General features: G+C 39.4%; 1 protein-coding gene across 1 annotated transcript in view; it reads left to right on the forward strand.

Moving 5' to 3' along the window:
* Positions 1 to 464: 464 nt before the first annotated feature.
* Positions 465 to 19260, forward strand: part of TAB2 (TGF-beta activated kinase 1 (MAP3K7) binding protein 2) — an 86445-nt gene continuing 67649 nt past the window's right edge. The window contains exon 1 of the mRNA XM_040238656.1: positions 465 to 889. The gene's annotated coding sequence lies outside the window, so the exon portion shown is untranslated. The remainder of the gene's footprint in view (positions 890 to 19260) is intronic.

Here is a 19260-nt window from a genome sequence, read left to right on the forward strand (position 1 = left end):
ACACACACACACACACACACACACACACACACACACACACACACACTCCCCTCCAAGTAACGGCGGCCGGGATATAACTTCAAAAGTAGGATCCCGGGCCCTCCCGGAGCCGTTTGCCTCGGCGCCCGTTCCCGCACAGCCCCGGCGGCCGCCCGCGCCAATCTGGGCGGCCAAGCAACCTTCTCGCTCCAGCCTTCGCAGGGCGGGCGTGGAGGCTGCGAGTGTCGGGGGAGGGGTACAGGGCGGAGAAAGAGCATCCCCTCGCCGATGCCGCCGCCGCCGCCGCCGGCGGCCGCTCCCCCGCCACCCGACTGGGGGAAGGCCTCGTCACAGCCGCCGCCTCAGCAGCGGCCGCAGATCTCGCGGTGTTTGCCGGCGGCCGCGCCGCCATATTGTGTGACAGTATTTTGATTTGCACTGGGCTGGCGGAGCCGCGGCGAGAGCGAGCGAGAGCTGGGGGGGTGGGGGGAGGGCAGGCGAGCGCGAGGGGGGTGGGGGCCGAGGGAGGTAGGGAGGCCGAGCGAGCTGGAGCGGAGAAACGGGGAGCGGCGACGCCACCCAGCCATCGTTTTTGATCTGCAGCGGCCGCCGGCGGGGCGACCCAGCCCGACCCCCCTCCCCTCCCCCTCAGCCACGAGCGGCGGCGGCGGCGGCGGCGGCGGCGGCGGCCGGAGGGAGTTGGCGGCGGCGGCGGCCGATCGGAGGGGCTGAGTGGGGAGGGAGGGAGGGCTGAGGTGTCCCCCCTGCCGGGTGGAATCGGACGCGGCGGCGGCGCTGGCGGCGGCTGTGGTGGAGGCGGCGGCGGCGGCGACGGTGGAGACGGCTGCCCTAGTGGGAGAGGCGGCGGCGGCCGAGGAGGAGGAGGGGGAAGCGGCGGCGGCGGCGAAGGGTAAGCGGACAGCGCTGCCGGGCCTCGGCGGGACCCCCAGTCCCGGCTCTCCCCTCATTTCCCCACACCAGCCCCCACTCTTCATCTGGAAGGGACCCTGCCGACTCGCGAGGCCCTTGCGGGGCGTCCGCTTCTTCCTCTCACTCTTCCTCTCCTCCGCCTCCTTCCTTCCCCAGTGGCGAGGTAGAGAGGGCGGCCCCCCAAGTCCTCCTGAGCGGCCGGGGGTGGGGAGCATCGGGCCGGGCCTGGGCTCGGGGGAGTAAGTGTGTAGGGGGAGGGGGGAGATTCATTGGAGTCCGGCGCCGGGAGAGCCCCGGGTGGGGGAGGGTGCCAGGGGGGTGGGAGGGCCCCTGCCTGCACGGGTGCCCCCCGGTCCGCCCCTTTGGCATGTGTGAGATGGGGGGTGGGGGAAGGAGAACGCTTTTGGGGGAGAGTCGTGGCCCGAATCAAGATGACTTCGGGGCGAGGGGAAAGACCGAGGGATCTGGTGGTGCTAGTGGAGGGGAGATCGTCGTTTCCCTTTCCAGTATTGGTTTTCTGCAGCCTTTTTCAAGTGGGGAGCCAGCCCCTCTGGGAACTTGTGGCCCCTAGATTTCAGTGGATAGGTAATTCTAGCTTTCTGTCCCATCAGTCTCAAACCCTAAGACTGTGGTTGTGGCAGGAAGGCTGGAAGGGTCTGGGTATCGCCGAACAGGTGACAGGTGTATCTTTCTGTGGCTGATGCTGTGGGATGGCCCGGGCAGGGTAGTGTACCACAGTGTCAGAGACCGTGTGCGTTCGTATTTATGTGTTTGGCCATGTTTCATTCCATATATAGTATATTTGAGATGTTAGGTTTCCATTCTTCAAGTCAGCTTAATTGTTGTGGAGAAATTCTTCAAATGTTTCTGATAAGAGGGGTTTCCAGGAGGGTGGAGGGAATTTGCAGCTTCCCGGGGGTTTCTTAGGAGTCCGTGAATTTCGGGTCGCCAGTACGAGGCTGTTTTGAGTGCTCTATTTCATTGGAAAGTTCTTGAACACTAAGGTCGTATTTGAGGCAACAGTGAGGCAGTATAATTTTGCATCCATTTTGTCTGTTTTAGGTAGGTTTGTAAAAGTGTCAGACTTTAAGGTCAGGTTGATTCACATTTTTATGAAAGGAATCACTTTGTGCTTTTGCTCACTCTAAAGAGTATGTTGCTCATTATGCAATTTCGGATTTGGCCGGGAATTTTGGTGGGCATGGAACAGAATTTTGCTTTCAGTTTTTATACTACTACTGCTTACCACACTCCTCGTACAGTGGCAGAGTATTGACACTTTTTAAAAAATATCTTTGAATTCTTTGTAACAGTGAAATCGTGCTTGCTTTTAATCCCAGTTTGAAACTTTAGATTTTGAAACCATTACATTTTCTAATAAAGACAGACATGCTTTTCATCTTGTGTGCTTTGGCTGAGCACTTAAATTAGAAACAATGGGAGGAATTGTTAGATAAATGAGTTACAAATTTTAAAAGGGTCAAGTTTAAAAAGGATCTATAGCTTTTTTTAAAAAGTGGATGGAACGAATATATTGAATGATGGCACTATCAGCGTGTTAACAGGAAATAGAATAAAAATTCCAGTGATTCAGAACTTCTGTTGGTTCCCCCCCCCACTTAAATCTTATCAGTTTCTAATAGAGGGTGCTTAATATTTAAATCTTTAAAGGATCAACTGAAAGTCGAATGTGTTAATTGGATGACTTAATCATCTACTGCATATACTGTTACTTCATTTTTCTTTTGGGCAAGTGGAATACCTTTTCTTGAGTTCAAAACTATTCTCAGGGAACCCTGATGAAATGCATGCCTTTCCCTTCTCTTTAGTAAACTGTCACATGGTGCAGCCTGTGCTTTTGTAACTTGTTAAGTGTGTAAACAGTCTCTCTCATCTGATAGAAATTTTCTGAAAAATGTTTTAACTTAATCTGAACTGATTGAAATAACACCTATATTTGGTCCTCTCTTTACTGGAAAGAAGCACTTGGCTTCAACTAATGATATTATTTAAAACTTGCATATAATTATTGCATCTAATGAAATCAGGAGGTTTTTAAACTACAAAGTAAGCATTACTCAGATCCCCAATTACATTATTACTGAGTATTGCTTATTTAGTATTAGTAACACATTACACTTGGGTAACTGTCTTAAAATGATTAGTCTTATGTCCTGACAGAAATAAAAATTTATTATACTTCTGTACATTTCTCTGTAAGGAAAATTCTTTTCTCAAAATACTATTTAGGATAAAATTGACATATGTATCTATGAACATATGTCACTGTGCAAAATAGGTGTAATGTACACCATTTACATGAAACTTTGTGGGTTTCTGTGCCCAAAAAGTCCCATGAGGAATGTGTGAATTTTCTGAAACAGCATTTTTTTTTAATTGTATAAACTCAAGACTAAAATTTTATTTTTTTAACAATTATCAACATATGTTAAAAGGCAATGTTGTACATTGTTGTAGATGTTTTGGAAAAAAAGTTCCTGATAATCTTTACAACATACAAAATTTGTGAATTAAACTATAATTCAAGAAAGCTTCAGTTCCTTTGTGTGTCTACCTGGCCAGGCTCCTATGGCCCAAAGGAGAACAATAGTAGCACTTTTCCATTATGTCACTTATGTCATCTTCATTTGATCCGTCTAAGATTGGGACTCTCTAAAATAGAAGGATTATGAGGTAATAACAGAGGCAAATGTGAAAATGGGGCAAAATAGTAAATGAGGAAGAAGATAGGGGCTAAGATGCTAGTAGAGGATTAGATGGACAATTTTAGGCAACTAGGAAAATGGAGATGTGAATAGTTGTGGGTGCCAACACAGGAAAGTGACCATGCTGGACTGCTCTAAGGAGATTTGGTCTGAATCGTTTGGTAGACTCACAATCTATATGTCATATTTTAAAAAATGAGTCAATAAAAATCAATGAAAGTCTAAATGAAATGCTTAACTTTAATGCTGGAAAGCTAGTAGTAAGTAATTTTTAATCCTCTGTATTAAGATGATAAGGATTTGGTGACTGAAATCATATGAAATCTAAACATATGTATTCATATGTTCTTACTTCTTTGCCTCTGGCTCGTATTTCCAGAATACTTATATACTATTTTAAGATTTCATTTTTTATGGTGAATGACAGAATGTTGTTTACTCCCTGAGTCGTGTCCAATTCTTTTGTGACCCCATAGACTGTAGTCTGCCAGACCCCACTGTCCATGGAATTCTCCAGGCAAGAATACTGGAGTACGTTCCCATTTCCTTCTCCAGGGGATCTTCCTGACGCAGGGATTGAACCTGCATCTCCTGTATTGGGAGGCAGATTCTTTACCACTGAACCAAGGCCACTGACTTAATCAGAAAGCTAAAATCCCTGAGTAAGTACTCAGGGGTAGCCAGTACTGTGCTTTATGTTCCCTTTGTGATATGCTTAGTCACTCGGTCATGTCTGACTGTTTGCGACCCCGTGGACTGTAGAGCCCACCAGGTCTTCTGTCCATGGGATTCTCTCCAAGCAAGAATAAGGGAATAGGTGGCCATGCCCTCCTGCAGGTGATTTTCCCAACCCAGGGGTCAAGCCCAGGTCTCCTGCATTGTAGGCGGATTCAGTCTGAGCCACCAGGGAAGCCCATGTTCCCTTTAGTTAACTACTAAACTTGCCTGTGATCTTGATAGAGTCAGAGATTAAGAATGGCTCTCTTTTTCTTAGTTTTTCTAAGTATTCCATTCCTTAAAACACATTGTTTGGTATTAAAGAGTACTTAATACTAGCCTTCCAGCATTAAAGTTACTCATTTCATTTAGACTGATTTTTATTGACTCATTTTACAAAATATGCTTAATTTCTAATTTCTGAATCCTAAAGGAATGGGCTTCTGTTAAAAAGCACAGTAAAATGTGTCAGCTGAGAAGTTAATGTTTTGGAGGAGATAGACATCAGAATTGCCACAAATCAAAATTGTGAATATTAATTTCAACAAAGGAGTTCTATGAAAATTGATTTAAGTTTTGGCACTTTAAAAAGTGCTTTGTTTGAAATATAATTTATGTAGACTCCAATAGAGGATGTTTGCTAAATGAAACTTTGCTGAATGTGTCTTTTTTGATTTTCCTTAACATTTTACTTTAACAAGAAATTCTATTGGATTTCTAATCTGTTTCAGCTCAAAATTTGGTATCAAGGAAGTGGTAAATTTCTTTTGGCCTTTAATATCTTAACATTAGCCTTTTTAATATTTCCTACATAGTAAAAGAAAAGAGAAACTAATATTTGTTGAATACCTACTGGGTGTCAAGTTTTCTGTTGTTTCACAAATATTTATTGAGCACTTAATATGTGCCAGGGCTCTTCGAGATGTTGGAAATGACAGCAGTGGATAACATAGACAGGATTTCTGTCCTTGTGTGGTTTACATTTTAGTAGTGGAAGACATAATAAATGAGGAAAATCAAGTGTGTCTGGGAAAGAAAAGTACTGTGGAGAAACGTAAGACAGAAAAGGGGGTTGGGGAACAGACATTGCCTAGCTGCTCTTTTAAAAACTGCATAATGGATATTATATTTGATTTCAGAAACAAAAACTCCCATACATAAATTTTTTCTTTTAAGAATATATTTCATAACTTGGGAACGACATTATGTTTATACTTCGGAGTTTTAATTAATAGCAGTGTGGTGTTGGTAGTGCTTCAGAAAGCTGCTTTTTGGCTCAATAGAAAACTTGGAGTCTGCTATACTGGTTTCAATCCTGATTTTGCTGCTTAATAGCAAAATTGTGATTTGAGATCAACTACAATTTCTCAGCCTCTTTGAGCTTATTTTCATCTCTGTAAAATGAGTATATCTATAAGGTTGTTATGATAAATTATACAGTTTGTGTTAATTATCTAATTTATAGAAGGGGCTTGATAAATTGGAACTTTTTTGTCTGTTGCTTATCTGGAGTTCTGTTATAAAGCAAACATAGTTGAAGTTGGTAACCCTTCCAAGAAGCTTTCACAGCACTGTGGGGGACATTGTTTAATACACATTGTGTTTGAACAGTTACCACTCTTCTCTGGTAGAATAAGGTTAATTAAAACTCAACTGTAATTTGTAGTCAAACTTTCTGGAGAGTTTGTGCATATTGTCCAATCAGTATGCTGTAGGAGTAAACCTGGTCTTTATGCTGAAGACACATGGTGACTGATCTTATTAACGAGCTGGATATCAGCATTTTAAGAAGGAGATAAAAATATTGTATAGGCTCCGTGGAAACACTGTGAAACCTTTAGCACAGTCTAAGTATTCAGTAAATGTTCACTTTTTCTTTAATTATTATGCCTTTATTGTGTGATGGGGGTAATCCAAAGTATTCACAAGTATTAAGGAAAACTTTACAAACAGAAAATAATGCTAATTGTGGATACGTTTTTTGAAGAAAGAGTGGAATGGTCGGTCAGATTGCAGTTATTTGTTTCTCATTTTTATCCTGGGAAATCATGTCTCACTTTCCTTTCAGGCTTGACTTCACCATATCTTCAGTGCCTGGCCTGTGCTTTGGAGCTCAAGAAATACTTTGTGTTCAGTGCTGAAAGACTCTTAGTGATAGTGTTTCTTTGGTATCACAACTCTTTCTGGTAGTAAGCACCTTTTGATTTCGAAAAGTGCTTGCGCTGGACTTAAGCCTTTAAATCTCTTGTTTTAAGCACAGACTGAGGTATCACACAGAGTGTTCTGAATGCTATTTTTTTTTTTCAATTTAGCCAAAAGTTTGAAAAAGATCCTAGAGATTAGAAGGAAGAAAAGAAATCATTTATTTTACAACTAGATTAGTATTTGTGAACCTATTCATATGAAGTTATTGACATTAAAGTAAAAAAGTGAGTAGCAATTTTTAAAGCAGAGTAGAAAAAATAATTCACGCATAATTTTTCACTCTTATCTCTTGTCTGTCTCTTTAAGGCAATTTCAATGAAACTGTAGATTTATACTGACATTATAAATTAAATGGCTCAGTCAATTTCTTACATTCCTATGATGTGGAGAATATTGGTGTTTTCACGGAAAAGGGAAAACATCCCACCCCACCCAACCCTTACCAGTAACCATTTTTCAGATGTTTAAATCTTAGCATCAGTCAGCTTTTTCCTGTTCTGTGGCAAGTTATTCTCTGCCTAACGAATACAGTAATAATTTTAGCTTTCCTAAAACTGAAGACTTCCCTAAGGTCTAAGATCTTTAGTCATTTATATAAATGGCTTAAAAAAAAGCCAAGATTTTTTTTGAAGATTTACAGAAACAAATTGCTTGATATTCAAATTTGTTTTAGAAATGAGCTAGAAATACCTGCAGTTGAATATTTTTATACTCTTGTGGGATTTTGCTTGTTTGCTTGTTTTGAACTGTAACAAAACCTACCACTGGAAAGGGATACTACTACAGGGTGTCAGCTTGAGTGGCTTCAGAAAGAAAGTCTTGATTTATCCACAAACAGGTACAATGTAGATAAGGGCATTTGAAGAATATGTAATATTTTAATTGCCTTATTAAAGAAAATGGCATTCTTGTTTCACTTAAGGAAAACAAAGCAAAACACAGTCCTTGTACAAGCCAGAAGCCAAATGGAATAAAGTAGAGGTTGGAACGGTCCCACAGAGAGAAGAAGCAAGAGTAACAAAGTGTAGGATTTAAAAGATTTTGGTGGAAGTATATGAATGCTGATTGTTTTTAATAAAATGATTGGAAAGAATCCATCTGTTAAAGAAAATCTGTGACCCCTGCAACCAGCCCCTGCCCATGCTTGCCTCAATGTAAGTCAAAAGCAATATACCACAAACTGAGGTATATTCTAGAGATTAGTGCTATTATCAAAAACTTAAGAGTTTCTGAGGGGTTGATTCTGATCATTTAACTTGTCTATTTGGCTAGTGCAGAAGACAGATTCTGGGAGAATAACAGATGACAGTGGATTATTGAGGTGAAAAAAGTGCAAAAAAGTAAATTTTCATTTAGTTAACTATACTTAAATAATGGGAAGCAATTTTACACTTGTAATTTAGTTTTGTTAGGTTTTTCTTTCAGGATACCTGTTCAGTTCATTTTTCTCAACAAGTAAAATAAAAGGGAAGTAACTTCTATATTATTTAATTTACAGTAACTCTTTAGACCAAGGATGAAATAAAACATCACCAGTATTTTTTTAAATTCAATAATATTATTTTCTATGTCCATATTTCACATTCAGAAAAGATTTAGTGCTAAATTTCCTGATGTTTATTACTGGATTGACTGATTTTTTTGCTTTGATTTTTTTCTAAAAGTTTTTTATGTTAATTCCTCAAACTGGTGGTTGTTGTAGAATATTTTGCTCTACTAATAAGTATTAATTGCTATTTGTATAAATAATATTGAACAGATTAGTAATATACTTGTATTACACAGTTATGCTTATACTAACATTTTCTTTTCATCAGCTTTTATTGGTGGTGAGTTATCACTAGAAAATAATTACAGAGAAGGTAGTAATATAGGCAAGAAAATCTACTTTTTAAAAGGAATTCAGAACAGGGTATGTGTTGCATTTTAATTCATTGAGTACATTGTGGTAAAATTGCTTGGGTTACTTTTTAAAAGAGTATTGATGACCAGATAAACATGAGCATCTACTTTTTGGGACACAAGCTGTTGTATGTAGGGGTCACAGTTAAGTAGTTACTAGAATTAAAGAGAAAAAGTTCTCAAGATACTTTAAGGGATCACTGTCATCAAAAGTTGAACATCAGACACTGTGTATTTGCATTGAGAGTAATTTGATGTTTACCTTGTGGCAAGTGTAAACCTGAACTGTACTTACCTAAGTGCTGTTTGCTGCTTTATGATGATTTTCAAAGGAAATGGAAAAATAAACATGTGGAAATGAAGTTTCAAAATAACTTTCCATTTCTACAAAGCCAGTTCTTTTTTAACATATGAAAATGTATTGACACCTGTTGGTTGAGCTTGATTTTTCTTTTTTCTTGAGATTTCTCTAGCTGAGGTGAGGTTGCCCTGAGTGAGACATCCTCCTTCTCTTCGTGAACACCAGCGTGAATTTATAGGATGACGGTTCAGAGCCCTTGCTGTAGCTTTGTGAATGAAATAAATCCATTGTATTCTTTTGAGGAAGGAAACTGGTTCATGGGAAAATGGAACTGGTGATCTTAGCCTAACCAAGCTGACGAATCAGTACTTCAACTTCTGTAGGGTAATACATGACCGAAAGAATAGAAATTCTGTAGAGTTTGTTTCATATGCCTTCTCTGATACACCTGTGCACAATAGCTGACTAACCCAAGAAGTCTTGCCTGATTCATCCTCTCACCATGAGTGAAGTCTGCTTTATTAGTCAACCTAATTCACCTGTCCAGTAGTTTTGAATTAGTTTTGAGTCCTGCTTGTGTGCCAGGTACTTTGCTAGGTGATGAGATTGGAAAGATGAGTAAGATGTGTCCTTGCCCTCAAGGGACAGGTATATAAACTAGTATATGCAGTGACCAGGTTGGATGTAAGACACTTTAGGGATCTACAGGAGGGAGTATCTGACCCTGTGAGGGAAGGGAAGATATGAGAGGGAATTCTTCCTAGGAAAAGTGACACAATCTGTGTGCCAGATAGGCAAGGAAGAGGAGAATTTGGGAGAAGCAAGGCCATTTCAGTCAGAACAACATGCGTAAAGGATGGAGGTAGGAGAGGACACGCCTACTCAGTACAGTGTATTAAGTACCAGTGGTGGGTTAATCGGAAGTGAGCTAGAAAATGAGCAGAGCATGAAAATACTTGTATACTCTATAAAGTAGATTTGACTTCATCCCATAAATGATGGAATGTTTAAATTAACATTCTAGAAAGATTTCTCTGGCTCTAGAGTAGAGAATATTTAGGAGCTGGGGGTGGGGTGAAAGAGGTAGCTTTATAACCATTTATTTGAGAATTGATGAAGAGATGAGTTAAGGCTGTAATTAAGGAGAAGAGTGGGTGATGAATTTGAGAATACTGAATGTGAAGGTAAGGTAAGAATCTCACACGCCCTGGCTTGAGTACCTGGGTGCAAAGTGTAATGCCTGCCAGTCATCAATACAAGAACATGCCAGGGGCACAGGTGAGGAAGATATTTGAGTCTGTTTATGGTTTTATGGTTCCTATAGAGAGAGAAAGAAGAAGACATCACTGTATGTTTGGGGGGAGCAGTAACAACTGGGAAGTCTACTCTGACTAGATGACATTTGAGCAGGTATCTGGGTGAAGTAATAAAGAGAAAACTTTCTAAATAGAGAGGTGGGAGCATGCCTGCTATGTTCTAAGAGCAAGAAGACCAGTGTGGTTGGAACTGAGAGTGGGAGAACTGTAGATGAGATCCTAGTGAGTATGTGCTTTTCATGTAGTGCCTTTAGATTGCAGTGGGGATTTTAGTATTTAGGATGAGCTTAGAAGCCTCTGAAGGGTTTTAAAACATGAGCTATTTGCCTTTTCCCCTCCTCTCACTTGTTAGAATATGATTTGAGAGTGGCTATGTGTGTGTAATTCTATATTATTTTCTTCTATGTAAATTCATATAACCCTCACAGTCAGGATACAGAACTAGATCTGTTCCATCAGCACTAAGAAACTCCTCTGTACTACCCAGCCTTAACTACTGATCTGTTCTCCATCACTGTAATTTTGTCACTTGGAGAGTGTTATAAAAGTGGAATCATACATTGTGTGATCTTTTGAGATTTGCTTTTTTCCCTCAGCATTAGACCCTTGAGATGCATTCTAGTTGTTTCTTGTATCAGTGGTTCGTTCCATTTTAATTCTAAGAAGTGTACCTTTGTGGGTGTGTGTTTTAGTTGCTCAGTCATGTCCAACCCTTTGAGACCCCATGAACTGTAGCCCACCAGGCTCCTCTGTCCATGGTATTCTTCAGGCAAGAATACTGGAGTGCGTTGTCATTCCATTCTCCAGGGAGGAAGTTGGAAGGGTACCCTTGTATGGTGTACCACAATTAGTTCAGTTGTTAACTGAAGGACTTTTGTGTTTCTAGTTTGGCGCTATAAACACAAAGCTGCTGTGAACAGTTTTGCAGGTAAAATATGTTTTCGTCTCTCTAGGATAAGTCCCCTGGAGTACAGTTGCTGGGTTGTGTGATAAATATATATTTAACTCTATAAGAAACTGCCACTTTTCCAGAATGGCTGAATTTACACTCCCACCATCAGTGTGTAAGAGATAAAATTTCTCTGCATCCTTGTCAGCATTTGATACTATCAGGATATTTTTTATTTCAGCCATTCTAATAGATATGTAGTGATAGCTCATTGTAACATTAGTTTGTGTTTCCCTAATGGCTAATGGTGTTGAATATGTTTGCGTGTGCTTGTTTGATGTCTGTATATCCTCTGTGAAGTGTCTGTTCAGGTCTTCTGCTTATGTTCTAATGTGATTGTTTTCTTGTTGAGTTTAATGAGTTATTTATATATTCTGGATAGAAACACTTTGTCAAATATGTGATTTGCAAATATTTTCTCCCGGTGTGTAGCTTACCTTTTCATCTTCTTAATGGAGGCTTTTGCGAAGGAAAAGAAATTATGAAGTCTAATTTATCTTTTTTTCTTTTATGAATTGTTTTTTTGTTATCAAGTCTAATATCTCCCTAACTTTAGGTTCCAAAGATTTTCTCCTGTTTTCTTCAAAAAAGCTTTTCTGAAAAGCTTTACATCTTACATATGTAGATCTGTGATCCATTTTTACTTAATTTTCACATAAAGGTATAAAGTTTAGATTGAATTTCATTTTTTGTCTGTGAAATGATCAGCTGTTGCAATACCACTCGTTGAAAAAAAATTACCCTTCCTCCACTGAATTAATATTGCAGCTTTGTCAAAAATCAGATGACTGTGCTATGACGGTCTACTTCTAGATTCTCTATTCTGATCCATTGATGTTTGTGTTTATCCCTGTACTAGTATCTCATTTTCTTGGTAACCGTAGCTGTATGGTAAGTCCTAAAACCAGGTAGTGAAATTTCCCTAATTCTTCTTTTTCAGAATTGTTTTTAACTATTCTATTTCCTTTCCATGTAAAATCTAGGATCTATTTTTAAAAAATAATGGAATTTTGGTAGGAATTTCATTAAACCCTTAGATCTATTTAGGGGAAATTGATATCTTTATTTTGTTAAAAATAAAATAAAATCTTCCAATCCATAAAGACGGTTTATATCTCTCCTTATATTTAGATTGTCTGATTTCTTTGATCAGCATTTTATAGCTTCTAACAGACACACATTTTATATATGTTTTGCTAGATTTGTACCTAAGCACTTTTTTTTTGGAGCAGTCATAAATGATATTGTGTTTTAAATTTTGGTTTCTAGTTTATTATAGTTTATAACAACATGGTTGATTTCTGTGAGTAGGTTATGTATCCTGAGACTTTGCTAACTTAATAAATTCTAGTAATTTTTTTATGTGAGTTTTCTAATGTATCTGTGAATACAGACAGTTAGTTTCTTCTTTTCCAGTGAATTTTATTCTCTTTTCTGACCTTACTGCTCTGATAAGCACTTTGAGTACTGTGTTTGGTAGGCATGGGGAGATTAGACAAGCTAGTCTTATTCCAGGGGAAGGCATTAAGTCTGCCACCGTTAAGTACACAGTAGCTGTAGGCTTTTTGTAGGTGCCTGTCTTTTCCTCATTTGAGTTTTTATCATGACTGGGTATTGAAATTTTTCAAGTGGTTTTTCTATGTCAATTGATACGGTCATATGGTTTTTCTTATTTAAGCTGTTAACTGGTGGTAACTTCCTTTTTTAAAGATTTACTGTGGCAGCTCTTTGTGGAATAAACTAAGGGCAGGGCAAAGATGTCAACGGGGAAGCCATATTGGAAATTACTGCAGTTATCTAAATGAGAGCTGATAGTGGCTTGGACCACAGTAACAACAGGAAACGGCATGAAGAGGGTAGATTTTGGATATGTTACAAACCCTGAGTGGCAGGCAGGATATGTTGATGAATTGGATCTGAGGCATAAAAGAGCTGTCAAGGCGTACTCAGAGATTTTTGGCCCAAGCATTTGAAAGTGTGGAGTTGCTGTTGACTGAGTTGGGGAAGACAGTGAAGTAACAAGTAGGGCTGGACAATCAAGAGGGTTTTTGTTTGGACATGTTAACTTTGAAAGGCCTACTAGACATTTAACTGGACCTATCAAGTAGGTAATTTGAAATACAAAATGGAATTCAAGCAGGAAATTCAGGCTGGAAATAGAAATTAGAATCATCAGTTGAGCTGATATATGAGAAATTACAGTGATATTTATTAAAAATTTTAACCTATAACCTTTTTACTATACTGTTATTTAAGGTTTATTAGCAAAAAACATGATTATCCCAGCACATGAAAAACTTTGTGAAAATTTGGATTGTTTTGTTTATTAACACTGTTGCCTTCAGTTCAGTTCAGTTCAGTCACTCAGTCGTGTCCGACTCTTTGCGACACCGTGAATCGCAGCACACCAGGCCTCCCTGTCCATCACCAACTCCTGGAGTTCACTGAGATGCTATCCAGCCATCTCATCCTCTATTGTACCCTTCTCCTCCTGCCCCCAGTCCCTCCCAGCATCAGAGTCTTTTCCAGTGAGTCAGCTCTTCTCATGAGGTGGCCAAAGTACTGGAGTTTCAGCTTTACATCATTCCTTCCAAAGAAATCCCAGGGCTGATCTCCTTCAGAATGGACTGGTTGGATCTCCTTGCAGTCCAAGGGACTCTCAAGAGTCTTCTCCAACACCACAGTTCAAACGCATCAATTCTTCGGCGCTCAGCTTTCCTCACAGTCCAACTCTCACATCCATACATGACTACTGGAAAAACCATAGCCTTGAGTAGATGAACCTTTGTTGGCAAAGTAATGTCTCTGCTTTTGAATATGCTATCTAGGTTGGTCATAACTTTTCTTCCAAGGAGTGTCTTTTAATTTCATGGTTGCAGTCACCATCTGCAGTGATTTTGGAGCCCAAAAAAATAAAGTCTGACACTGGTTCCACTGTTTCCCCATCTATTTCCCATGAAGTGATGGGACCAGATGCCATGATCTTCATTTTCTGTTGCCTTATCTCGCATTAAATGCACCAGAAATTGTGTGATTGGGAGACAGTTTGGGAGATATATGTTTAGTAGATGGCTATAGTAGTAGTATAGACACATGTGCCTTATTAATTTTGAGAGCTTTGTCCTAAATCTTTGTAAACAAAGTAAAAAGTTTATGCATATTGTAGACAAGTTTTGATACTATTATTAAGTGGCTGAGAGGCTTTCTGAGGCTCCATTTCTTTTGTAGAGAAAACAGCCAGAGAGAAAGATCAAAAACAAAAATTAAAAATGAGAATGCAAAATAGATGGCAAGGAGAGACTTTTTTTTTTAAGACTTTTGACTTAGAGTCAGAATTAAATTGGTAAAGGGAATTGAGCCTCAGTTTACAAACTTGATAAAAAGATATCCTCTGAGTTCCATTCAGATATGTTTTCTTCCTAGTAAGGTATTCTGGAAAATGCTTTTTAAGTGACATGATATTTTCTGTTATAGCTAATTAATGATCTTTTCTTATTTATAATATAAGTATTTCTAGCACATTATTTCCCCTGTTGCAGGGTCTGCCATATTACATTATAATATTCTGTTTATTTTTCAGTTTCCCCCACTGAATAAGGTTTTACAGCATTAGTACAATGCCTTAGTACAGTAAGCTCTATGTAAATATTTATGAATGAATGAGTGAACACACACATTACTAAAGTTTAAAGCTGTTAGATTTACTTGCTTTTGAAAGTATGTTTTTGAGATTCCACAGTGTAAATTATGGTCAAAAGTCTTCTCTGAGTAGTGCCCTGATGCTTTCAAGCAAACATTATACCCCCCAAAAGTACACCCAAACATAGCGACATTATTAACCCAAGGTCAGTGATGCACACATTTTGCCTCTTGTTATTTGTTCTTTTTTCATAGTAACAGTGGTTTTAAAGAATCCCCCTGCCAATGCAGGAAACACAAGAGATGCAGTTTCTATCCCTGGATCATGAAGATCCCCTGGAGGAGGAAATGAAAGTGAAATGAAATCGCTCAGTCATGTCCGACTCTTTGCGACCCCGTGGACTGTAGCCTACCAGGCTGCTCTGTTCATGGGATTCTCCAGGCAAGAATACTGAAGTGGGTTGCCATTTCCTTCTCCAGGGGATCTTCCCAACCCAGGGATAGAAGCAGGCAGGTCTCCCACATTGCAGGCAGATGCTTTACCCTCTGAGCCACCAGGAAACCAACTCCAATATTCTTGCCTGGAGAATTCCATGGACATATGGAGCCTGGTGGGCTGCAGTCCATGGCGTTGCAAAGAGTTGGTCACAACTGAGTGCACAGGCACACACAGTGGATTTTTGAAAAATCTAAACCTGGCCTAGGTTCTTGTATGCAGAGCACATGTTGTAAATAGTAGGTTGGACTTAGAGTTTAGTCTATAGTAGTATCTCATTGGAAATTTCCTATACACATTTTAAAAGAAAGTAACTTTGATCTTCCTTTTACCTAGTCCCCCCTCATTTCCAGGTTGATGGTAGAGGTATAAGCCATGTTTCTTTTCAGTAATGATTATACATACTTGAAAAAACATTTACCTATACCTTTTCTCCTTTAAGCTTTATAAGACAAAAATACCTGAGCCTTTACTGTTCCAATTCATATTTAAGCCCCAGGAGAACAGTTATTTTTGAAAGCCATAGTGTTTTATTTCCAAATCTCTAGTGTGTGTTTTGTGTGTGTGTATGTTTATGTACGTGTATGTATATATCTGTGCATGCATGCTCAGTTGCTCAGTCGTGTCTGACTCTTTGCGACCCATGGACTACAACATGCAGGCTCCCCTGTCCGTGAGATTGCCCAGGCAAGAGTACTGGAGTGGGTAGCCATTTCCTCCTCCAAGGGATCTTCCCAACTCAGTGATCAAACTGACATCTCCTGCACTGGCAGGCTGAGTCTTTACCTCTGAGCCACCTGGGAAAAGAAGAAAGAAAGTGAAGTTGCTTAGTCATGTCCAATTCTGCAACCCTACAGACTGCAGGCCGCCAGGCTCCTCTGTCCATGGGATTCTCCAGGCAGGAATACTGGAGTGGGTTGCCATTTCCTTCTCTAGGGAATCTTCCCGACCCGGGGATCAAACCCAGGTCTCCCACATTGCAGCCAGACTCTACCATCTGAGCCACGAGGGCCTGTCCAGCCACCTGGAAAACCATGTATATATCTGTATATACATGTATATATTGTGCTAGTCCATAAAACATTAATGAAGTTTATAGGAAAAACAGCTTTCCTCTGATATTGTTGACACCAACGTAGTCAGAATATAAATTGTTTAGTGCTCTGTTTTAGGCATTGTTGTGAAAAGACAGGGGGGCTATATAAAATAATCCTTGTTTTCTCTGAGAGAGACCAGTGTGTAGTCAGCTGAGGATTCTTGAGAACATTAAATGAGCAAATGCATTATAAATCATTTGACCTAGTGCTTAGCACATAAATAAATGTTTGATCTTACTCATTGTTACAAAATTGTAAACTATTTGTTATAAAAATAATAAACTAAAACTTTATTGTTATACCTCTTTTCATTTGACTTTCTTGGTCCCGTTCCTGTTTGCATTTTATCTAACTTTTCTAACTCCTTTGTTGTAAGTTCTTGGTCTTTGTGTCTCCTCTCTTCCTGTCCAGTCTCTTTTCCGTTATTCCCTGGGTCAATGTCATCACCTTCTACTGAAATGCATTGCAGTCTAGTTCTGCAAAATCTCTTACCTCTCTTAGGAAGGAAAATGACATGATCCAGCAGTGTTTCAGGAACTAGAAATCTTGTTGCCACTCTGAAATACAGCTTAGAAGACCGAAGAGTGGAGTAAGCTATCAGATAAGAGATAACTGCGTTACTTCAGTTGTCCAGATAGGAGGGACCGGAACAAAGATGTTGCGGGAATAGAAGGGGGGTTAATGAGAGAAACACTTGCGGGAGTAATCAGTAGAGCTTTGCCACTGATTGTATATGGTGAGGAAAAGAATTGAAGGCCTTGAGATTTCTAGCTTCAGAATCAGTCCTATACTATTGGTAATTAACATATAGATATATTATTGTGTGGGAGGCAGAGGGTTGAGTTTTGGGCAAGGTGCTTTAGCAGCATGGCACTGTCAGACTATTCCTTTATTTGTTGCAGTCCCACCCACTCATCCTCCCCCTCACTCACTCCCTGAATTCCATGCTATTAGTCTGGGAGCTTCCCTTTAAGAAGGGCAGTTTCTATCAGGTAAGAATCAGCACTGGAGGCTGAAGCGCTGCAGAGCAGCCTCTTGTTTCCCTCCCACGTTCCCATTGGCCTCCTCTCTGGAACCTTCCAAAAAGATTACTTAGAGTAATGTTCACCACCGTTACTATCGCCCACCCACTTCTGGGATAGTCACAGATAAATTTTTTTATTTTTATATAAAGTAAATGGGGCAACTTGGCTGGGCTCTTTGAAGAAAAATAAAACTTTATGAAGTGTTTGTGATTAAAACATTAATCAATGAGTAGAGTAATACCTCATTCATCTAATATTACTGGGCAATAAATATTCTAAATAAGACAATTGAAACTTATCCCGAAATCTGTTTCCATGTAGACTTTATGTATATAGAACTTTTAATGCTATTTTTATATATACTATGTAGATTATATATATATAAATAGCTCCAAATCTATTTCTTTATACTGTTTTATATGACTTACTGCCTTCTGAGAACATGTCTCCACCCTAACTTTACCTCCTGTTCTGCTTTTTGTTCCAGAGTTTCAGAATGAGAATCAGGAGTCCCTGATGCTAGTCTACGGTCTAAAAGTAAATTCTTGTTTGAGGATCTTTTTTTGTTTTGTTTTGTTTTGTTTTTACCATTGAATCTGTGAAATCTGGATTTGTGCCTAGCATAGAGTAGATACTTAGTATTTTTGGAATGAATCATTGTTTTATGCCCACTTTAGCTCTCTTTCCCTGATTTATTACTTGGAATTCATCACTGCCTAGTAAATAAGTTTCTGAGTTTTTAATATAATATGACTATCTAGGTTCTAATTGAGTTGAATTATTAATATTAAACTTCCCTTATGAGTCTGTTTTTGCTGCTTAGTAGAATTTTCAGTCCTCTTGATGCTTTTTCTGATCCTTAAACTTTTGAAAGAAATGATCTTCTACTAGTTGGTTTATTAAGAATGAGTAAGTTAGTCACTCAGTCGTGTCTGACTCTTTGGGACTATAGCCCATGGACTGTAATCCACCAGGCTCCTTTATCCATGGGATTCTCCAGGCAAGAGTATGGGAGTGGGTTGCCATTCCCTTCTCCAGGGGATCTTCCCAACCCAGGGATTGATCCTGGGTTTCCCACAGTGCAGGCAGATTCTTTATCGTCTGAGCCACCAGGGCAGCCCTTATTGAGAATAGTTTCTTTACTGAATACATCCTATGGGCCTGTATTACATACAGGCAGTGCTGCTATATACAAGTATGTCACCCATGTCCCCAGGGATCTTACACTTCAGATGAAGAGACACAGAAGTGGAGCTCTAAGAGAATAATTACATTTTGGGTCATGAAGCATTGATCCACAGGTGCATTAGGAGTTCTAGGAAAAGGAGGGATCCATGTGGGCTGAAGCAGTAGAAAAAATGCAGAAAGGAGATGGAATTGCTTTTGAAAAGATAGTTAAGATTTGGCAAGCATCTGGTGGAGAAATGACATCCTAAGATAGAGCAGTAGTGTAGTCAGGAATGAAAACAGGGTTGAACATGTTTAGACAAAGCCCAGATTTCAGATTTCTCGGAGTGTGGGGACTAGTGGAAAGTTAAAGTAACTAGATTTAATAGGGTTTTACTCTAGACTCTAAAACCCTGAAGAGGATCTGAGGACAGAATTTAGAGGAGTCCCTGCATTTAGATGAAAAAAAAAGCTCTTTATATTGTTACTAGCAATAACGTGTAACTGAAATTTAACCTTTCCTTCTATTATGATTTTAACCAGTAAAGCGCAGTAGTCCTGTGATTTTATTAGTCATAGAAAAAGCACAAATATTATGTTTACTGTTTTGGCTATCTCTGAATATAGTTTATGCAAATTACTACTTTAAAACTAGTTGTTATTAGACCCCACTGGAGTTTACATGTTGGGTGTTAGTAAAGAAGCTGATACATAAATATATCAAAAATATGGGTTCTGAAAAACACTGGTGATTTTCAGTATAATTACTTTTCTTTGTGATCACTGATTTTATTTTACTCATTTAAAATAA

The sequence above is a fragment of the Oryx dammah genome, unplaced genomic scaffold, assembly GCF_014754425.2.
Source record: "Oryx dammah isolate SB20612 unplaced genomic scaffold, SCBI_Odam_1.1 HiC_scaffold_4, whole genome shotgun sequence".
Lineage (NCBI taxonomy): Eukaryota > Metazoa > Chordata > Mammalia > Artiodactyla > Bovidae > Oryx > Oryx dammah.